General features: G+C 40.4%; 1 protein-coding gene across 6 annotated transcripts in view; it reads left to right on the top strand.

Annotated features, from left to right (window-relative positions):
• The window catches only part of Sgk3 (serum/glucocorticoid regulated kinase family, member 3), a 126,472-nt gene that overhangs the window by 39,888 nt on the left and 69,727 nt on the right, over positions 1-16,857 (top strand). The window contains exon 1 of one of the 6 annotated variants that reach the window (XM_063287122.1): positions 15,312-16,781. The exons of the other annotated variants lie outside the window; for them this stretch is intronic. The gene's annotated coding sequence lies outside the window, so the exon portion shown is untranslated. Of the gene's footprint in view, positions 1-15,311; positions 16,782-16,857 lie in introns of those variants that run through there. 6 annotated transcript variants of the gene reach the window in all.

The following is a 16,857-nucleotide window of genomic DNA, read 5'->3' as shown; positions in this document are numbered from 1 at the left end:
CTACAGTCAGAGACAGCCAGACCAACTAACACCAGAGATAGCCAGATGGTGAGAGGCAAGTACAAGAACCTAAGCAACAGAAACCAAGCCCACTTGGCATCATCAGAACCCAGTTCTCCTATAACACAAAGTTCTGGATAAGCCAACACACCAGAAAAGCAAGATTTGGATTTAAAATCGTATCTCATGTTGATGATACAGGACTTTAAGAAGTACATAAATAACTCCCTTAAAAAAATACAGGACAACACAGGTAAACAAGTAGAAGTCCTTAAAGAGGAAACACAAAAATCCCATTAAAGAGTTACAGGAAAACACAACCAAACAGGTGAAGGAAGTGAACAAAACCATCCAGGATCTAAAAACGGAAATAGAAACAAAGAAATCACAAAGGGAGATAACCCTGGAGATAGAAAACCTAGGGAAGAGATTAGAAGTCATACAAGAGATAGAAGAGAGAATCTCAAGGGAAGAAGATACCCTAGAAAACATTGACATAACAGTCAAAGAAAATGGAAAATGCAAAAAGCTCGAAACCCCAAACATCCAGGAAATCTAGGAGAAAATGAAAAGACCAAACTTAAGGAGAGAGCAAAGATTTGCAATTTTTTTAAATTGGATATTTTTTATTTACATTTGAAATGTTATTCCCTTCCCCAGTTTCTTGTCCATAAGACCATATCCCATCCCCCTCGCCCCTTCCTTTTATAAGGGTGTTCTCCCACCCACTCACCCACCCCTTCCAGCCTCCCTGCCCTGACATTCCCCTACACTGGGGCATCAAGCCTTGGCAGGACCAAGGGCTTCTCCTCCCCTTGGTGCCCAACAAGGCCATCCCCTGCTACATATGCTTCTGTAGCCATAGGTCTGTCCATGTGTTCTCTTTGGACGGTGATTTAGTTCCTGGGAGCTCTGGTTGATTGGTATTGTTCTTATGAGGTTGAAAACCCCTTCAGCTCCTACAGTCCTTCTGTAACTCCTCCAATGGGGAGCCATTCTCAGTTGAATGGTTGGCAGTTAGCATTTGCCTCTGTATTTGTCATGCTCTGGCAGAGCCTCTCAGGAGACAACTATATCAGGCTCCTATCAGCATGCATTTCTTGGCTTCATCAATATTGTCTGGGTTTGGTGGCTGTATGTATAAGGGCTGTATCTCCGAGGTGTGGGGCAGGCTCTAAATGGCCATTTCTTCAGTCTCTGCTCCAAACCTTGTGTTCATATTTTCTCCTTGAATGAATATTTTTGTTCCCCCTTTTAAGAAGGATTGAAGCATCTGCACTTTGGTAATCCTTCTTCTTGAGCTTCCTGTGGTCTGTGGATTGCATTTGGGTAATCTGAGCTTTTGGGCTAATAGCCACTTATCAATGAATGCATACCAAGTGTGATTTTCTGTGATTGAGTAACCACACATAGGATGATATTTTCTAGTTCATTCCATTTGCCTATGAATTTCATGAAGTCATTGTTATTGATAGCTGAGTAGTACTCCACTGTACAGATGTACTACATTTTTTTTAAAATCCATTCCTCTGTTGAAGGGCATCTGGGTTCTTTCCAGCTTCTGGCTATTATAAATAAGGCTGCTATGAACATAATGGAGCATGTGTCTTTGTTGTATGTTGGAACATCTTTTGGGTATATGCCCAAAAGAGGTATAGCTGGGCCCTCATGTACTGGAATGTTCAGTTTTCTGAGGAACCTCCAGACTGATTTCCAGAATGGTTGTACCAGTTTGTAATCCCACCAACAATGGAGGAATGTTCCTCTTTCTCCACATCCTCGCCAGCATTTGCTGTCACCTGAGTTTTTGATCTTAGCCATTCTCACTGGTGTGAGGTGGAATCTCAGGGTTTTGATTTGCATTTCCCTGATGACTAAAGATGTTGAACATTTCTTAGGTGCTTTTTGGCCATTCGATATTCCTCAGCTGAGAATGTTTTGTTTAGCTCTGTACCCCATTTTTAATAGGGTGATTTGGCTCTCTGACATTTAACGTCCTGAATTTTTTGTATATTTTGGTTATTATCCCTCTATCAGTTGTAGGATTGGTAAAGATCTTTTCCCAATCTGTTGGTTGCCGTTTTGTCCTAACCACAGTGTCTTTTGCCTTACAGAAGCTTTGCAGTTTTATGAGGTCCCTTTGTCGATTCTTGATCTTAGAGCATGAGCCATTGGTGTTTTCTTCAGGAAACTTTCCCCAGTGCCCATGTGTTCAAGACTCTCCCCCACTTTTTCTTCTATTAGTTTGAGTGTATCTAATTTGATGTGGAGGTCCTTGATCCACTTGGACTTAAGCTTTGTACATGGTGATAAGAATGGATCAATTTGCATTCTTCTACATGCTGACCTCCAGTTGAACCAGCACCAATTGTTGAAAATGCTATCTGTTTTCCATTGGATGGTTTTGGCTCCTTTGTCAAAAATCAAATGACCATAGGTGTGTGGGTTCATTTCTGGGTCTTCAGTTCTATTCCATTGGTCTGTCTCTGTACCAATACAGTTTTTATGACTATTGCTCTATAATACTGGTTGAAGTCAGGCATGGTGATTCCCCCAGAAGTTCTTTTCTTGTTAAGCATAGTTTTGCTATCCTGGGTTTTTCATTGTTCCAAATGAATTTGCAAATTGCTCTTTGTATCTCTATAAAGAATTTAGTAGGAATTGTGATAGGGATTGCATTGAATCTGTAGATTGCTTTTGGCAAAATGGCCATTTTTACTATATTAATACTGCCAATCCATGAGCATGGAAGATCTTTCCATCTTCTGAGAGCTTCCTCAATTTTTTTCTTCAGAGATTTGAAGTTCTTGTCATACAGATCTTTCACTTGCTTGGTTAAAGTCACAAGATATTTCATATTATTTGGGACTATCGTGAAGGGTGTCATTTCCCTAATTTCTTTCTCAGCCTGTTTATTCTTTGAGTAGAGGAAAGCTACTGATTTGTTTGAGTTAATTTTATACTCCAACAGTTTGCTGAAGTTGTTCATCAGGTTAAGTAGTTCTCTGGTGGAACTTTTGGGGTCACTTAAGTACACTAACATATCATCTGCAAATAGGGATATTTTGACTTCTTCCCTTCCAATTTGTATCCCTTTGACCTCTTTTCCCTGTCTGATTGCTCTGGGTAGGACTTCAAGAACTATATTGAATAAGTAGGGAGAGAGTGGGCAGCCTTGTCTAGTCCCTGATTTTAGTGGGATTGCTTCAAGTTTCTCTCCATTTAGTTTGATGTTAGCTACTGGTTTGCTGTATATGGCTTTTACTATGTTTAGATATGGGCCTTGAACTCCTGATCTTTCCAGGACTTTTATCATGAAGGGGTGTTGAATTTTGTCAAATGCTTTCTCAGCATCTAATGAAATGATCATGTTGTTCTTATCCTTGAGTTTCTTTATATAGTGGATTACATTGATACATTTTCATATATTAAACCATCCCTGCATCCCTGGGATGAAGCCTACTTGTTCATGATGGATGATCATTTTGATGTGTTCCTGGATTCCATTTGCAAGAATTTTATTGAGTATTTTCGTGTTAATATTCATAAGGGAAATTGATCGAAAGTTCTCTTTCTTTGTTGGGTCTTTGTATGGTTTTGGTATAGGAGTAATTGTGGCTTCATAGAAGGAATTTGGTAGTGTTCTGTCTGCTTCTATTTTGTGGAATAGTTTGGACAGTATTGGTATGAGGTCTTCTATGAAGGTCTGATAGAATTCTGCACTGAACCCATCTGGACCTGGGCTCTTTTTGGTTGGGAGACCTTTAATGATTGCTTCTATTTCGTTAGGAGTTATGGGGTTGTTTAACTGGTTTATCTGTTCCTGATTTAACTTTGGAGCCTGGTATCTGTCTAGGAAATTGTCCATTTCCTCCAGATTTTCAATTTTTGTTGAATATAGGCTTTTGTAGTAGGATCTGAGGTTTTTTTTTAATTGCTTCACATTCTGCTATGTCTCCCTTTTCATTTCTGATTTTGTCAATTTGGACACACTCTCTGTGACCTCTGGTTATTCTGGCTAAGGGTTTATCTGTCTTGTTGATTTTCTCAAAGAACCAACTCCTGGTTTTGTTGATTCTTTGTATAGTCCTTTTCGTCTCTACTTGGTTCATTTCTGCCCTGAATTTGATTATTTCCTGTCTTCTACTCCTCTTGGGTTTATTTATTTCTTTTTGTTCTAGAGCTTTTAGGTGTGCTGTCAAGCTGCTGACATATGCTCTCTCCTGTTTCTTTTTGCAGGCACTCAGAGCTATGAGTTTTCCTCTTAGTACAGCTTTCATTGTGTCCCATAAGTTTGGGAATGTTGAATCTTCATTTTCATTAAATTCTAAGAAGTCTTCAATTTCTTTCTTTATTTTTTCCTTGACCAAGTTATCATTGAGTAGAGCATTGTTCAACTTCCATGTATATGTGTGCTATGTGTCCTTATTGTTGTTATTGAAGACCAGTCTTAGTGCGTCGTGATCTGATAGGATGCATGGGATTATTTCTATCTTTCTGTATCTGTTGAGGCCTGTTTTGTGACCGATTGTATGGCCAATTTTGGAGAAAGTACCATGAGGTGCTGAGAAGAAGGTATATCCTTTTGTTTTAAGATGAAATGTTCTATAAACATCTGTTTAATCCATTTGGTTCATAACTTCTGTTACTTTCTCTACATCTCTGTTTAATATCTGTTTCCATGATCTGTCCAGTGATGAGAGTGGGGTTTTGAAATCTCCTATTATTGTGTGAGGTGCAATATGTGCTTTGAGCTTTAGTAACGTTTCTTTTATGAATGTAGGTGCCCTTGCATTTGGAGCATAGATATTTAGGAATGAGAGTTCATCTTGGTGGGTTTTTCCTTTGATGAATATGAAGTGTCCTTCCTTATCTTTTTTAATGACGTTTGGTTGAAAGTCAATTTTATTTGATATTAGAATGGCAACTCCAGCTTTTTTTCTTGGGGCCATTTGCTTGGAAAATCTTTTTCCAGCCATTTACTCTTAGGTAGTGTCTGTCTTTCTCTCTGAGGTGTGTTTCCTGCATGCAGCAAAATTCTGGGTCCTCTTTACAGATCCCGTCTGTTAGTCTATGTCTTTTTATTGGGGAATTGAGTCTGTTGATGTTGAGAGAGACTTAGGAATAATAATTGTTGCTTCCTGTTATTTTCGTTATTAGAGGTGGAATTGTTTGCTTATCTCTCTTTTGTTTGCATTGCAAGGAAATTATATTCGTGCTTTCTGTATGGTATAGTTTCTCTACTTGTGTTGGAGTTTTCCATCTATTATCCTTTGTAGGGCTTGATTTTTAGAAAGATATTGTGTAAATTTGGTTTTGTCATGGAATATCTTGGTTTCTCCATCTATGTTAATTGAGAGTTTTGCTGGATACAGTAACCTGGGCTGGCATTTGTGTTCTCAGATGTATGACATCTGTCTAAGATCTTCTGACTTTCATAGTCTCTGGCGAGAAGTCTGCAGTCTTATAGGTCTGCCTTTATATGTCACTTGACCTTTTTTCCTCACTGCTTTTAATATTCTTTCTTTGTTTTGTGCATTTGCTGTTTTAACTATTATGTGACGGGAGGAATTTCTCTTCTGGTTCAATCTATTTGGAGTTCTGTAGGCTTCTTGTATGTTTATGGGCATCTCTTTCTTTATGTTAGGCAAGTTTTCTTCTATAATTTTGTTGAATATATTTACTGGCCCTTTAAGTTGAGAGTCTTCACTTTCTTCTATACCTATTATCCTTAGCTTTGATCTTCTCATTGTGTCTTGGATTTCCATTTTGGGCTATGAGCTTTTTGCTTTTTACATTATCTTTGACAGTCGTGTCGATGTTTTCTATGGTATCTTCTACCCCTGTGATTCTCTCTTCCATCTCTTGCATTCTGTTGGTGATGCTTGTAACTATGGCTCCTTGTCTCTTCCTTTCATCTTCTATATCCAAGGTTGTCTCCCTCTGTGCTTTCTTTATTGGTTCTATTTCCATTTTCAGTTTGTTCACCTGTTTGGTTGTGTTTTCTTGTAATTCTTTCTGGGATTTTTGTGTTTCTTCTCTAAGGGCTTCTACTTGTTTACTTCTGTTTTCCTGCATTTCTTTAAGGGAGTTCTTTATGTCTTTCTTAAAGTCCTACATTATTATCAAAAAATGAGATTTTAAATCTAATCTGTCTTTTCTGGTGTGTTTGGATATCCAGTATTTTCTTTGGTGGGAGAACTGGGCTCTGATGATGCCACGTATTCTTGGTTTCTGTTGTTTAACTTCCTGCACTTGCCTCTAGCCATTGGGCTGTCTCTGATATTTGCTTGTCTTGCTGTTTCTGAGAGTGACATGAAGGTGCTGTAGGCCTCTGTGTCAGCACTCCTGTAGAACTGTTTTCTTTCAGCCTTTCCTGAGAACGGGTGCTCTGATTTCAGGTGTGTTGGCGCTCCTGGAGACTGCCTTCCAGCTCTAGGCGTAGGCAGGAATCAGAGTCCTGCCCCTCTTTGCTCATGTAGGTCTTTGCACCCAGTGGGCACAGGTGGCACTATGTGATTCCCTCTTGGGTTTGGACTGTGGGCTGTGGGTATTCTCCTCTCACTTTTCAGGAGTATCCACACTTCTGAGGGTCCAGCTCTCTCCTCCACGGGATCTGGGTACAGGATGCTGTTTGGCTGGTTCATTTCGGTCCTGGGCACAGACCAGAACTGTGGGTACCAGTGGCTGTCTGTTCCTATATCCCTGTGTCCAGAGGCACTCTGTGCAGTTTCCCCTTGGAGCAGGGATGTGGGCCAAGGTGTGCAAAGGTGGTAGTCTGTTCTGCTGTATGGGGATGTCTGCCCTCCTGGGTGGTCCGCTCTCTTCCGAATGGGATTTGGGTGCAGGGTACTGCTGGATGGTATCAGTTCATTTCCAGGCAGAGCCAGAAACAGGAAGTGCCCTGATCCAGAGGACTTCTGCCTCTTTGTATCCTGAATCCACCAGGCAGGTATGTGCTAGCAGAAAAGTGGATCTTACCTCTGCTCTCAGCTATGGAGACTGTCTTCCAGCTCCAGGCGTGGGCAGGAATCCTTGAATTTATTTATATAGTGGATTACTTTGATGGATTTCCATACATTGAACCATCCCTTCATCTCTGGGATGAAGCCTACTTGATCATGATGGATGATCATTTTGATGTGCTCTTGGATTCTGTTTGGGAGAATTTTATTGAGTATATTTGCATCAATATTCATAACGGAAATTGGTTTGAAGTTTTCTTTCTTTGTTGGGTCTTTTTGTGGTTTAGGTATAAGTGTAATTGTGACTTCAAAGAATGAATTTGGTAGTACTCCTTCTGTTTCTATTTTGTGGAATAGTTTGGACAGTATTAGTATTAGGTCTTCTATGAAGGTCTGGTAGAATTCTGCACTAAACCCAACTGGTCCTGGGATCTTTCTGGTTGGGAGACTTTTAATGACTGCTTCTATTTCTTTAGGTGTTATGTGATTGATTCTGATTTAACTTTGGTACATGGTATCTGTCTAGAAAATTGTTCATTTCATCCAGATTTTCCAGTTTGGTTGAGTATAGGCTTAGGTAGTAGGATCTGATGATTTTTTGAATTTCCTCAGTTTCTGTTGTCACGTCTCCCTTTTCATTTCTGATTTTCTTGATTTGGATACCGGGTCTGTGCCCTCTGATTTGTCTGGCTAAGGGTTTACCTATCCTGTTGATTTTCTGAAAGAACCAAGTACTGGTTTTGTTGATTCTTCATATAGTTCTTTGTGTTGTTTGATTCTACTTGGTTCATTTCAGCTCTGAGTTTCATTATTTTCTGCTATCTCCTCCTCTTGGTTTTATTTGCTTCTTTTTGTTCTAGAGCTTTTAGGTGTGCTGTCAAGCTGCTAGTGTATGTACTCTCCAAGTTCTTTTTGGAGTCACTCAGAGCTATTTGTTTTCCTCTTAGCACTGCTTTAATTTCATCCCGTAAATTCGGGTATGTTGTGCCTTCATTATCATTAATTCTAAAAAGTCTTTAATTTCTTTCTGTTTTCTTCCTTGACCAAGTTGTCATTCAGTAAGAGCTTTGTTCAGTTTCCATGTTTATGTGGGCTTTCTGTCTTTTTTGTTGTTACTGAAGTCCATGGTGATCTGATAGGATACATGGGATTATTTCAATCTTCTTTTATCTCTTAAGTCCTGTTTTGTGATTGATTATGTGGTCAATTCTGGAGAAGGTACCATGAGGTGCTGAGAAGGTATCTTCTTTTGTTTTAGGATGAAATGTTCTATAGATATCTGTTAAATCCATTTAGTTCATAACTTCTGTTCATTTCTCTATGTCTTTGTTTAGTTTCTTTTCCACTGTCTGTCCATTGATAAGAGTGGCATGTTGAAGTTTCCCAACTATTATTGTGTGAGGTGCAATGTGTGGTTTGAGCTTTAGTAAGGTTTCTTTTATGAATGTAGGTGCCCTTGCATTTCAAGCATAGATAGTCAGAATTGAGAGTTTATCTTGGTGGATTTCTCCTTTCATGAGTATAAAGTGTCTTCCCCCCCCCCTTTTTTTTGATAACTTTTGGTTGAAATTCGATTTTATTCAATATTACAATGGCTACTCCAGTTTGTTTCTTGGGACCATTTGCTTGGAAATTGTTTTCCAGTCTTTTACTCTGAGATAGTGTCTGTCTTTGTCATTGAGGTGTGTTTCCTGTATGCAACAAAATTCTGGATCCAGTCTGTTAATCTATGTCTTTTAATTGGGGAATTGAGTCCATTGCTGTTGAGAGAGATTAGGGACCAATGATAGTTGTTTCCTGTTATTTTCATTTTTAGAGGTGGAATTGTTTGTCTTCTTTTGGTTTTGTTGTGAGGATATTACTTTCTTGTTTTTTCTTGGGTGTAGCTTCCCTCCTTGTGTTTGAGTTTTCCATCTATTATCCTTTTAGGGCTGGATTCATAGAAAGATATTGTGTAAATTTGGTTTTGTCATGAAATATCTTGGTTTCTCCATCTATATTAATTGAAAGTTTTGCTGGATACAGTATCCTGGGCTGGCATTAGTGTTCTCTTAGGGTCTGCATGACATCTGCCCAGGACCTTCTGGCTTTCATAGTCTCTGGTGAGAAGTCTGGTGTAAGTTTGATAGGTCTGCCTTTATATGTTACTTGAACCTCACTGCTTTTAACATTCTTTTTTTTTTTTTTCCTGCATTTGGTTTTTAGACTTTCATGTGACAGGAGGAATTTCTTTTCTGGTCCATTCTATTTGGAGTTCTGTAGGCTTCTTTTCTGTTTATGACCATCTCTTTGTTTAGGTTAGGGAAGTTTGTTTCTATAATTTTGTTGAAAATATTCACTGGCTCTTTAATTTGGGAATCTTTGCTCTCTTCTATACCTGTTATCCTTAGGTTTGATCTTCTCATTGTGTCCTGGATTTCCTGGATGTTTTGGGTTAGGAACTTGTTGCATTTTGCATTTTCTTTGGGGTTGTTTTCTATGGTATCTTCTGCCCCTGTGATTATCTTTTTAATCTCTTGTATTCTGTTGGTGATGCTTGCATCTATGACTCCTGATCTCTTTCCTTGGTTTTCTATCTCCAGGGTTGTCTCCCTTTGTGATTTCTTTATTGTTTTTATTTCCATTTTTAGATCCTGGATGGTTTTGTGAAGTTCCTTCACCTGTTTTGTTGTGTTTTCCTGTAATTCTTTAAGGGTTTTTTGTGTTTCCTCTTTAAGGGTTTCTAGCTGTTTACCTGTGTTGTCCTGTATTTCTTCAAGGGAGTTATTTATGTCCTTCTTAAAGTCCTCTATCATCATCATGAGTTGTGATTTTAAATCAGAATCTTGCTTTTCCAGTGTGTTTGGGTATCTTGGGCTTGCTGTGGTGAGGGGCACCAGGCTCTGATGATGCCATGTGGCCTTGGTTCCTGTTGCTTAGGTTCTTACCCTTGTGTTTTGCCATGTGTTTATTTCTGGTTTTAGCTGGTCTTGCTGTCTGACAGTGGCTTGACTCTTCTCTAAGCCTGTGTGTCAGCACTACTGGGAGACCAGCTCTCTCCTAGTGGGATCTGGGCAGAGAAGCTGTTGCACAGGGTCCACTCCAGGTGCAGACAGAAGGATCCTGTCCCACACTGCTCTTCAATTCCTGTGTCCTGAGCGATCAGTACAGGTTTCTTAGAGCAGAAGTGGTGGTCCTACCTGTGCTGTCCAGCATGTCAGCACTCCTGGGAGACCAGCTTTCTTCCAGTGGGATCTGGTTACAGAGAGCTGTGGCACAGGGTCAGCTCCAGGCACAGGGAGAAACTGGAAGAAAAGATTTTGTAACTTATATCGATGTATCCTGATACGCTCTACCAGAGCCTTACTGACACAGATGAGGTTGCTTGCAGCTAACCACTGGACTGAGCACAGGGGCCCCAATGGAGAAGAAAAGACTGAAGGAGTTGAAGGGGTTTGTAACCCCATAAGGAGAACAACAATATCAGTCAGCCAACCCCCTACCCTGGTCCCCCAGTGCTCCAAGGGACTAAACCACTAACCTAAGAGCACACATGGAGGGACCCATGGCTCCAGCTGCATATATAGCAGAGGATGGCATTGTTTGGTATCAATAGGAGGAGAAGTCCTTGGTCCTGTGAAGGCTCATTTCCCCAGTGCATGGAAATGCCAGTGTATTGAGTTGGGATTAGGTGAGTGGGAGTGGGAGCATCTTCATAGAAATAGGTGGAGGGGGAAGGGGGATGTGACGGGGGGAGGGTAAATTTTAAATGTAAATACATAAAATATCCAATAATACATATATGTATATATAAATTAAAGAAGAAGAGGAGACAAGGTCATTTGACCAGGAGGATTTTCCACCAACTTTTCTGCTCATATCTCTATGTCTTTTAGCATTCTCTTGTCACTCTATAAAATGGAAGATAAATGTAGAGACTCAATGAGATTTAGATTCAAATTTTTTGCAAGAATATTTATCACTGGTGTTTTATCTAATTAGGAAATAAAGATGTTCAATTAACTGTCCTTTTATAGTATAAGTAGACATAAAAGGTGATCACTGTGTTACAGTAGTTCACAAATTAATTTATTAGAAAAGGCTTTTGTTTGGTTGGTTTGTTGTTTTTGTTGTTGTTGTTGTTTGGCTTTGGGTTTGTTTTTTCGTTTTGTTGTTTTTCTTTTCTTTTTTTTTCTTTTCTTTTTTCCAGAGCTGGGGACCGAACCCAGGGCCTTGTGGTGAAGGCGGAATGGAGTCTGGATTCTACTCTTAATAATCAATTTTCAAGATATCTAGTTCTTAGTACCATCCAAAATTAGTTTCTCAGTTATTTTCTGAATCTCTTTGCACCTTTACATACTTCTGCATGCGTTCTTTTGTCAGAGACAGGCTCTTGGAGCCTTGGAGCTGTCCTTAACTACTGACCTTATGTTTTCACTGCCAAGAGCTTCTAGACCTGCTCTAGGTGCCCAGCTGAAATGGCTGGCTGAAGACATGAAGGCACTTATGTATTTTCTTATCCTATAGGACAAACAGTTCTCAGTGTGCTAACACATTGCTAATGTTGTGATTACATAAATAGAACTTAATAAATGCACATTATTTTATTTTAGACAGTCTTACTATCTTGCCCTGGCTGCAGCTCACTGTGCAAACCAGTCTGATCTTCACCCCATGGCAATCCTCCTGTCCCTGCCTCCTGAGTTTCAGAGATTACTAGCATACATTACCATGCACAGCCTATTTTTAAGATATTTGTAATAATTCTTTTTTTAAAAAAGATTTATTCATTTATTTTATATAAGCACACTGTAGCTGTCTTCAGACACACCAGAAGAGGGCATCGGATCTCTTTACAGATGGTTGTGATTCACCATGTGGTTGCTGGGAATTGAACTCAGGACCTCTGGAAGAGTAGTCGGGTGCTCTTAACCACTGAGCCATCTCTCCAGCCCTATAATAATTATTTTGTCAAGTATGTCACAACATGTTCCAAGAATGGATTCCTGTGAGGAGCATTCTGAGTGCTCATGAGAAAACTCCCGGAAAACAAGCCAACAGTCTCATGACCTCAGTTTCTTGAGAAACACAGAATTATTCTTAGAATGTGCTGTTGTGTCTCTCCCAGGTGTAGCTGATAGGAGAGTTTGCTTTACGCCATTCATTACAACTGACTAGAGTGGTGTTTCTCAACCTTCCTGCTGTAGCGACCTACTAATACAGTTCCTCATGTTGTTAGTGAGCCCCAATCAAAAACTATTTCTGTTACTACTTTATAACTAGTTTTGCTACTGTTAGTGAGCCCCAATCAAAAACTATTTCTGTTACTACTTTATAACTAGTTTTGCTACTGTTATGGATAGTGATGTAAATATCTGTGTTTTCTAATGGCTTTTGGTGACTCATGTGAAAGGGTTGTTGGACCCCCAAAGGGGTCACAGTCCATAGGTTGAGAGCTACTGGGCTATAGTTGTTACTTTTTTTTTTTTTTTTTTTTTTTTGGTTCTTTTTTTCGGAGCTGGGGACCGAACCCAGGGCCTTGCGCTTCCTAGGCAAGCGCTCTACCACTGAGCTAAATCCCCAACCCCTAGTTGTTACTTTTATGCCCCCATGGAAGAAAATGTTTTGCCACCTGCTGCTGTTTGTCATGTCCTTGTCCTTGTCCTTGATTGTACACTTCGCTCGTGTGACTCCTCTTAACCCTCAGAATATAACTTGTTCGAAGCTCTGAATAAAGGTGACTACTGCATGGAACTTTCTCATTCAGCAGCCCCATTCTCCTAGGCCACACCACCTCTGTAGCAATAAACACAGTCCTTCTTTAAGATTTTTGAAATGGAATCATCCTTAATCCTTTCTTCTTTTAGTTTGCAGAATATTTTCTGTGTATAGAAACAGTCAATGTATATATTCGTTTCAGTTTTGCACCTTTCCTTTTCTTTTTCTTTCTTAACAGTTATTTGTGTTTGTCATACGTGAGCAGGAGCCCTCAGACGGCAAAGGATGGCATCAGATTTCTTAGGAAGTCCTGGAGGTTTGAGCCAGCAACTGAGGGTGCTGGAACTGAACTCAGATCCTTTGGAAGAGCACTAAGTGCTCTTAACTATTGAGCCATCTCTCCAGCTCCTGTAAAACCTTTAAGCATAAAATTACAGGCTGATAAAATGGCTTGGGTTAAGGTACTTGCTGCCAAGCTGAATGACCTGAGTTTGATCCCTAGAGTACACATAATGGGAGAAGAGAACTGACTCCCAAAAGCTGCTCTATCTGGCTCACATACATGAGTGTACACACACACACACACACACACACACACACACACACACACACACAAAATAAATATAATTTGGTTAAAAATAATACAGTTATAATAAATGTGGTTTGAGCTTAACTTGAGTATACCCTTCTCCCCCATGAAAGGCCAACATTTTGATAACTGTCATTTTATGATTCCTTTATTTAATAACCTTTATTTCTGGGCTGGAGAGATGGCTCAGAGGTTAAGAGCACGAACTGCTCTTCCAGAGGTCCTGAGTTCAATTCCCAGCAACCACATGGTGGCTTACAACCATCTGTAATGGGATCTGATGCCCTCTTCTGGTGTATTTGAAGACAGCTACAGTGTATTTGTATATGATAAATAAATAAATCTTTAAAAAAGAAAAGAAAAAGCATTAAATAACCTTTATTTCTTATTCACCATCTATTATTCAATAGACGGTGGGCCTGAAAGTTTTTTTTTTCTAATTTCATGCACCTACTGTCCCATGCATGGAGTATTACATACATAGTAGGTGATTAGTACTTGTTTAGTAAATTGACGTAAACCCTGTTTGTTTCGCATCTCTGAAGGATTGATTGTTGTGTCTTTATTGTCTGATATTAGTATCTTTGACACTGTTGCTTTATATATATTTTCTGGTCTTTTTCCTCTTTGGTTTGTGTGGAAGGGGCAACTTGGTCCTTGTTATCCTGTATTAGCTAGATTCAGAAGCCCCCAAAGCTCTACTCTTAATGGCCACGTTGCATTTTGACCAGAGGAAGTTCTAAAAATCTATATCTGATAGCCTCTAGTATACCCACACTTTAAACTGAAGGACACTGTTGTTAGGTCTGTCTGATTAATACTTCTTAAATCTATAGAACAATATAACAGTTTGTTAGTAGTAATTTATAGATTATTTGGGCCAGGTTTCTGAGCTCAGGGGACTCCCTGAGAAGGGCCAGGGAAAATTTCAAAGCACAATGGGCCATTGACAGGTTGCAGAAGTTACCATTCTTGCTTGGTAGTGTTTCCTGTCCTGTTATCTTCTGGGTAAGACTGTGGTTAAAGGTATTAATCAAATTGTGTGCAGTGCTCCCTCATAGCGTACTGTGAACTGCAGGTTCATCTCTCGGACGCAAAACCCTTCCTGGTCAGACTCTGAGACATGCTATGTGATTTTTATATTTTGCAGTCTTGTTGCTGGCAACCTGAGAAGCCAAACTGTATTTGGATATAGAATTGTAGCTAGATATCGAATCAGATTTTCTGCCTGCAATTTCTGGGTTCTGGGGACATTTGCTAGGCAGCTTACATTTTAGTTTTGGAGATAAATGTTTTGAATGATAGAGAAGAATACAAGGTAGCCCAGCTAAGTGCCATGTTGAACATTGCGATTTATATCTGTCAGCTAAGTCAGTTGTGTCAGGACAAAAGGAGCTAAGAGGCAGTGGTGGGCCTGTGAGGCTGTAAATGATCCAGTCTGTCAGTCCACAAGAGGGACGTGAGGGATTTGCCAGAAAGTAGACTAGAGTCAGAGTGGAGAACTTGAGCTCTAGGAATTTGTACTTTCTACAAAGATGGCGGTGAAAATGGAAGAGACTCTGAAATGGGGACATCGAGGATTTAGGGACCTCGGGGAAACTAGGACAAAGGCTTGGCCACCCACATTACCACACACTGGGAAACAGCCTGAACGTGGTGATGCCATGTCATCATAGACCCCAGAGGCTGTCGGTCCCATTCACTCTGTTCTGATTTTAAGCCTCACTTATTTTATGAACACTGATGGGCCAGCCCTTCTAGTTTTCCAGAGTACACAGACTCTGGAAGGGCATTTAGACATTATGAGGCCACCTTCATTTGACTCATATGCAAATTGAGGATTTTATAGTTTGTGACTTCCCTTAGGACGCAGCAACCTCTCATTTCTCAAGTTCTTGCAGTAGAGGTCATGGTGCATCCGTTTCTTTCTTTCTTCCTTCCTCTCTTGCTTTCTTTTTTTTGTAAAGCAAGCCTTGTTTTTTCCTGCCTTAATTCACGTTCTATCTATCAAATATAGATAGATGTTTTACTGGTTAAAACAACTCAAGCAGGGGTTGGGGATTTAGCTCAGTGGTAGAGCGCTTGCCTAGCAAGTGCAAGGCCTTGGGTTCAGTCCTCAGCTCTGGAAAAAAACAAAACAAAACCAAACAAACAAACAAAACAACTCAAGCACTCTTGCTTTCTTTTACCCACATACCTAATCACAAACCATGAAGTGACATTGTGGACATTTGTGCTGCCACAAGAAGAGAATTACATTTGGGAGGGGGCCCCTGGGCTCATCTTGCTTGTATGAGGCTCCAGGTTGAATCCCCAGTGCTGAAAAATAAAAGCGACTTACAGATTTTAATGGGTTGTTCTAGAATTAAGCCAGTTTCTCCATAAAAGAAAGGGGGTGTTCATTCCAGTGAGCCAAGCAGAAGACCCTGGCTTTATGGACCGAGCAGAGTGGAAGAAAGGAAGTCACAGAAAAACAAACAAACAAACAAAAAGGGATTCCTTATTTGTAGATTTGCTTTCCTCGTGTGGTGGGGAGAGAGAAACCGGATAATAGAAAAGTAACCGCTTGGTTAACTGCCAATTACCTAAGCTTGTTTTAAAAATAACAGCTAAAGGTTTAAATGATGGGAGGATTATTGGGCTATTCAGGATATTTCTGTATTTTTCATTCTCCTGTCCAACAAAGTGATAAAATTTTAGCCCCATGGTACTAAATTGAATACAATTTGATTTTTGGTCCAGACTGCTGTTGCCTGGTACAGGTTTTATTTAACTCTGCCAAACTTGGCCTGGATGTGACAGCTCTGCTCTCCTGAAATGTGGCTGAGAGAAGGAGATGGTTATAACTCAAACTGGGGATGAGAATTCTCACCTGTGGTCAGTGCCCATAATTCCTTTCTTCCCTCTCTTCCTCATTTCCACCTTTACTTTCTAACCCCCTTGCTCTCCAGGGTCTCAAGTAGTCCAGGGTGATCTTGACCTAGCTATGTAGCAGAGGATGACGTGAATCTGTTGTCTGCCTCTCTCGTGCCCACTTTACCTACCCACCAGCATTTATCTATCCGTCTGTCTGTCCGTCTATTGGCAGGGACACATGTAGTCCAGTTTGGCCTCACTGTGTAGCCCAACCTGCCTTGGCCTCTCAAGTGCTGATTGCAGACGGACTGCGGACACCATTCCCATCTTATCATTTTTAAAAGCAATCAGGAGGGGCTGAGATAGGGGTTAGTACCGGAATTGTTTTCTTTGCCCCTCTGAATAGTATTCCTAGAGACTCTTTGCACGTGGAACACTGTATCCGTGTGTGACTCCTACTTTGCTGAGGTAGCAGAATGCCTTGTCAAACCTCACCTTAGCTGGACCCGGGAGAGAGCTTAGCTTGTCTTTGCCATCCCCAGCCTTTTTCTTTACTTTCTTCTTTTCCCTCTTCCTGTGTCCTCCCCCACATTCCCAGGTTCAACCCCCACTCAGGCTTTATTTACTTAGGACCTCCCGGGATGCGGTCTGCGGAAACCTTTGTCAGGCGCCAGGTGAGGGGGTTGGGGGGAGAGTTGGGGGGGAGGACGACGACGAGGACAGGCGGTTGGGGTTGGGCACGGATGTGGG

This window comes from Rattus norvegicus, chromosome 5 (assembly GCF_036323735.1).
Source record: "Rattus norvegicus strain BN/NHsdMcwi chromosome 5, GRCr8, whole genome shotgun sequence".
NCBI lineage: Eukaryota > Metazoa > Chordata > Mammalia > Rodentia > Muridae > Rattus > Rattus norvegicus.
The sequence above is the reverse complement of the archived record's forward strand: the minus strand, read 5'-3'. Positions and strand labels throughout refer to the sequence as shown.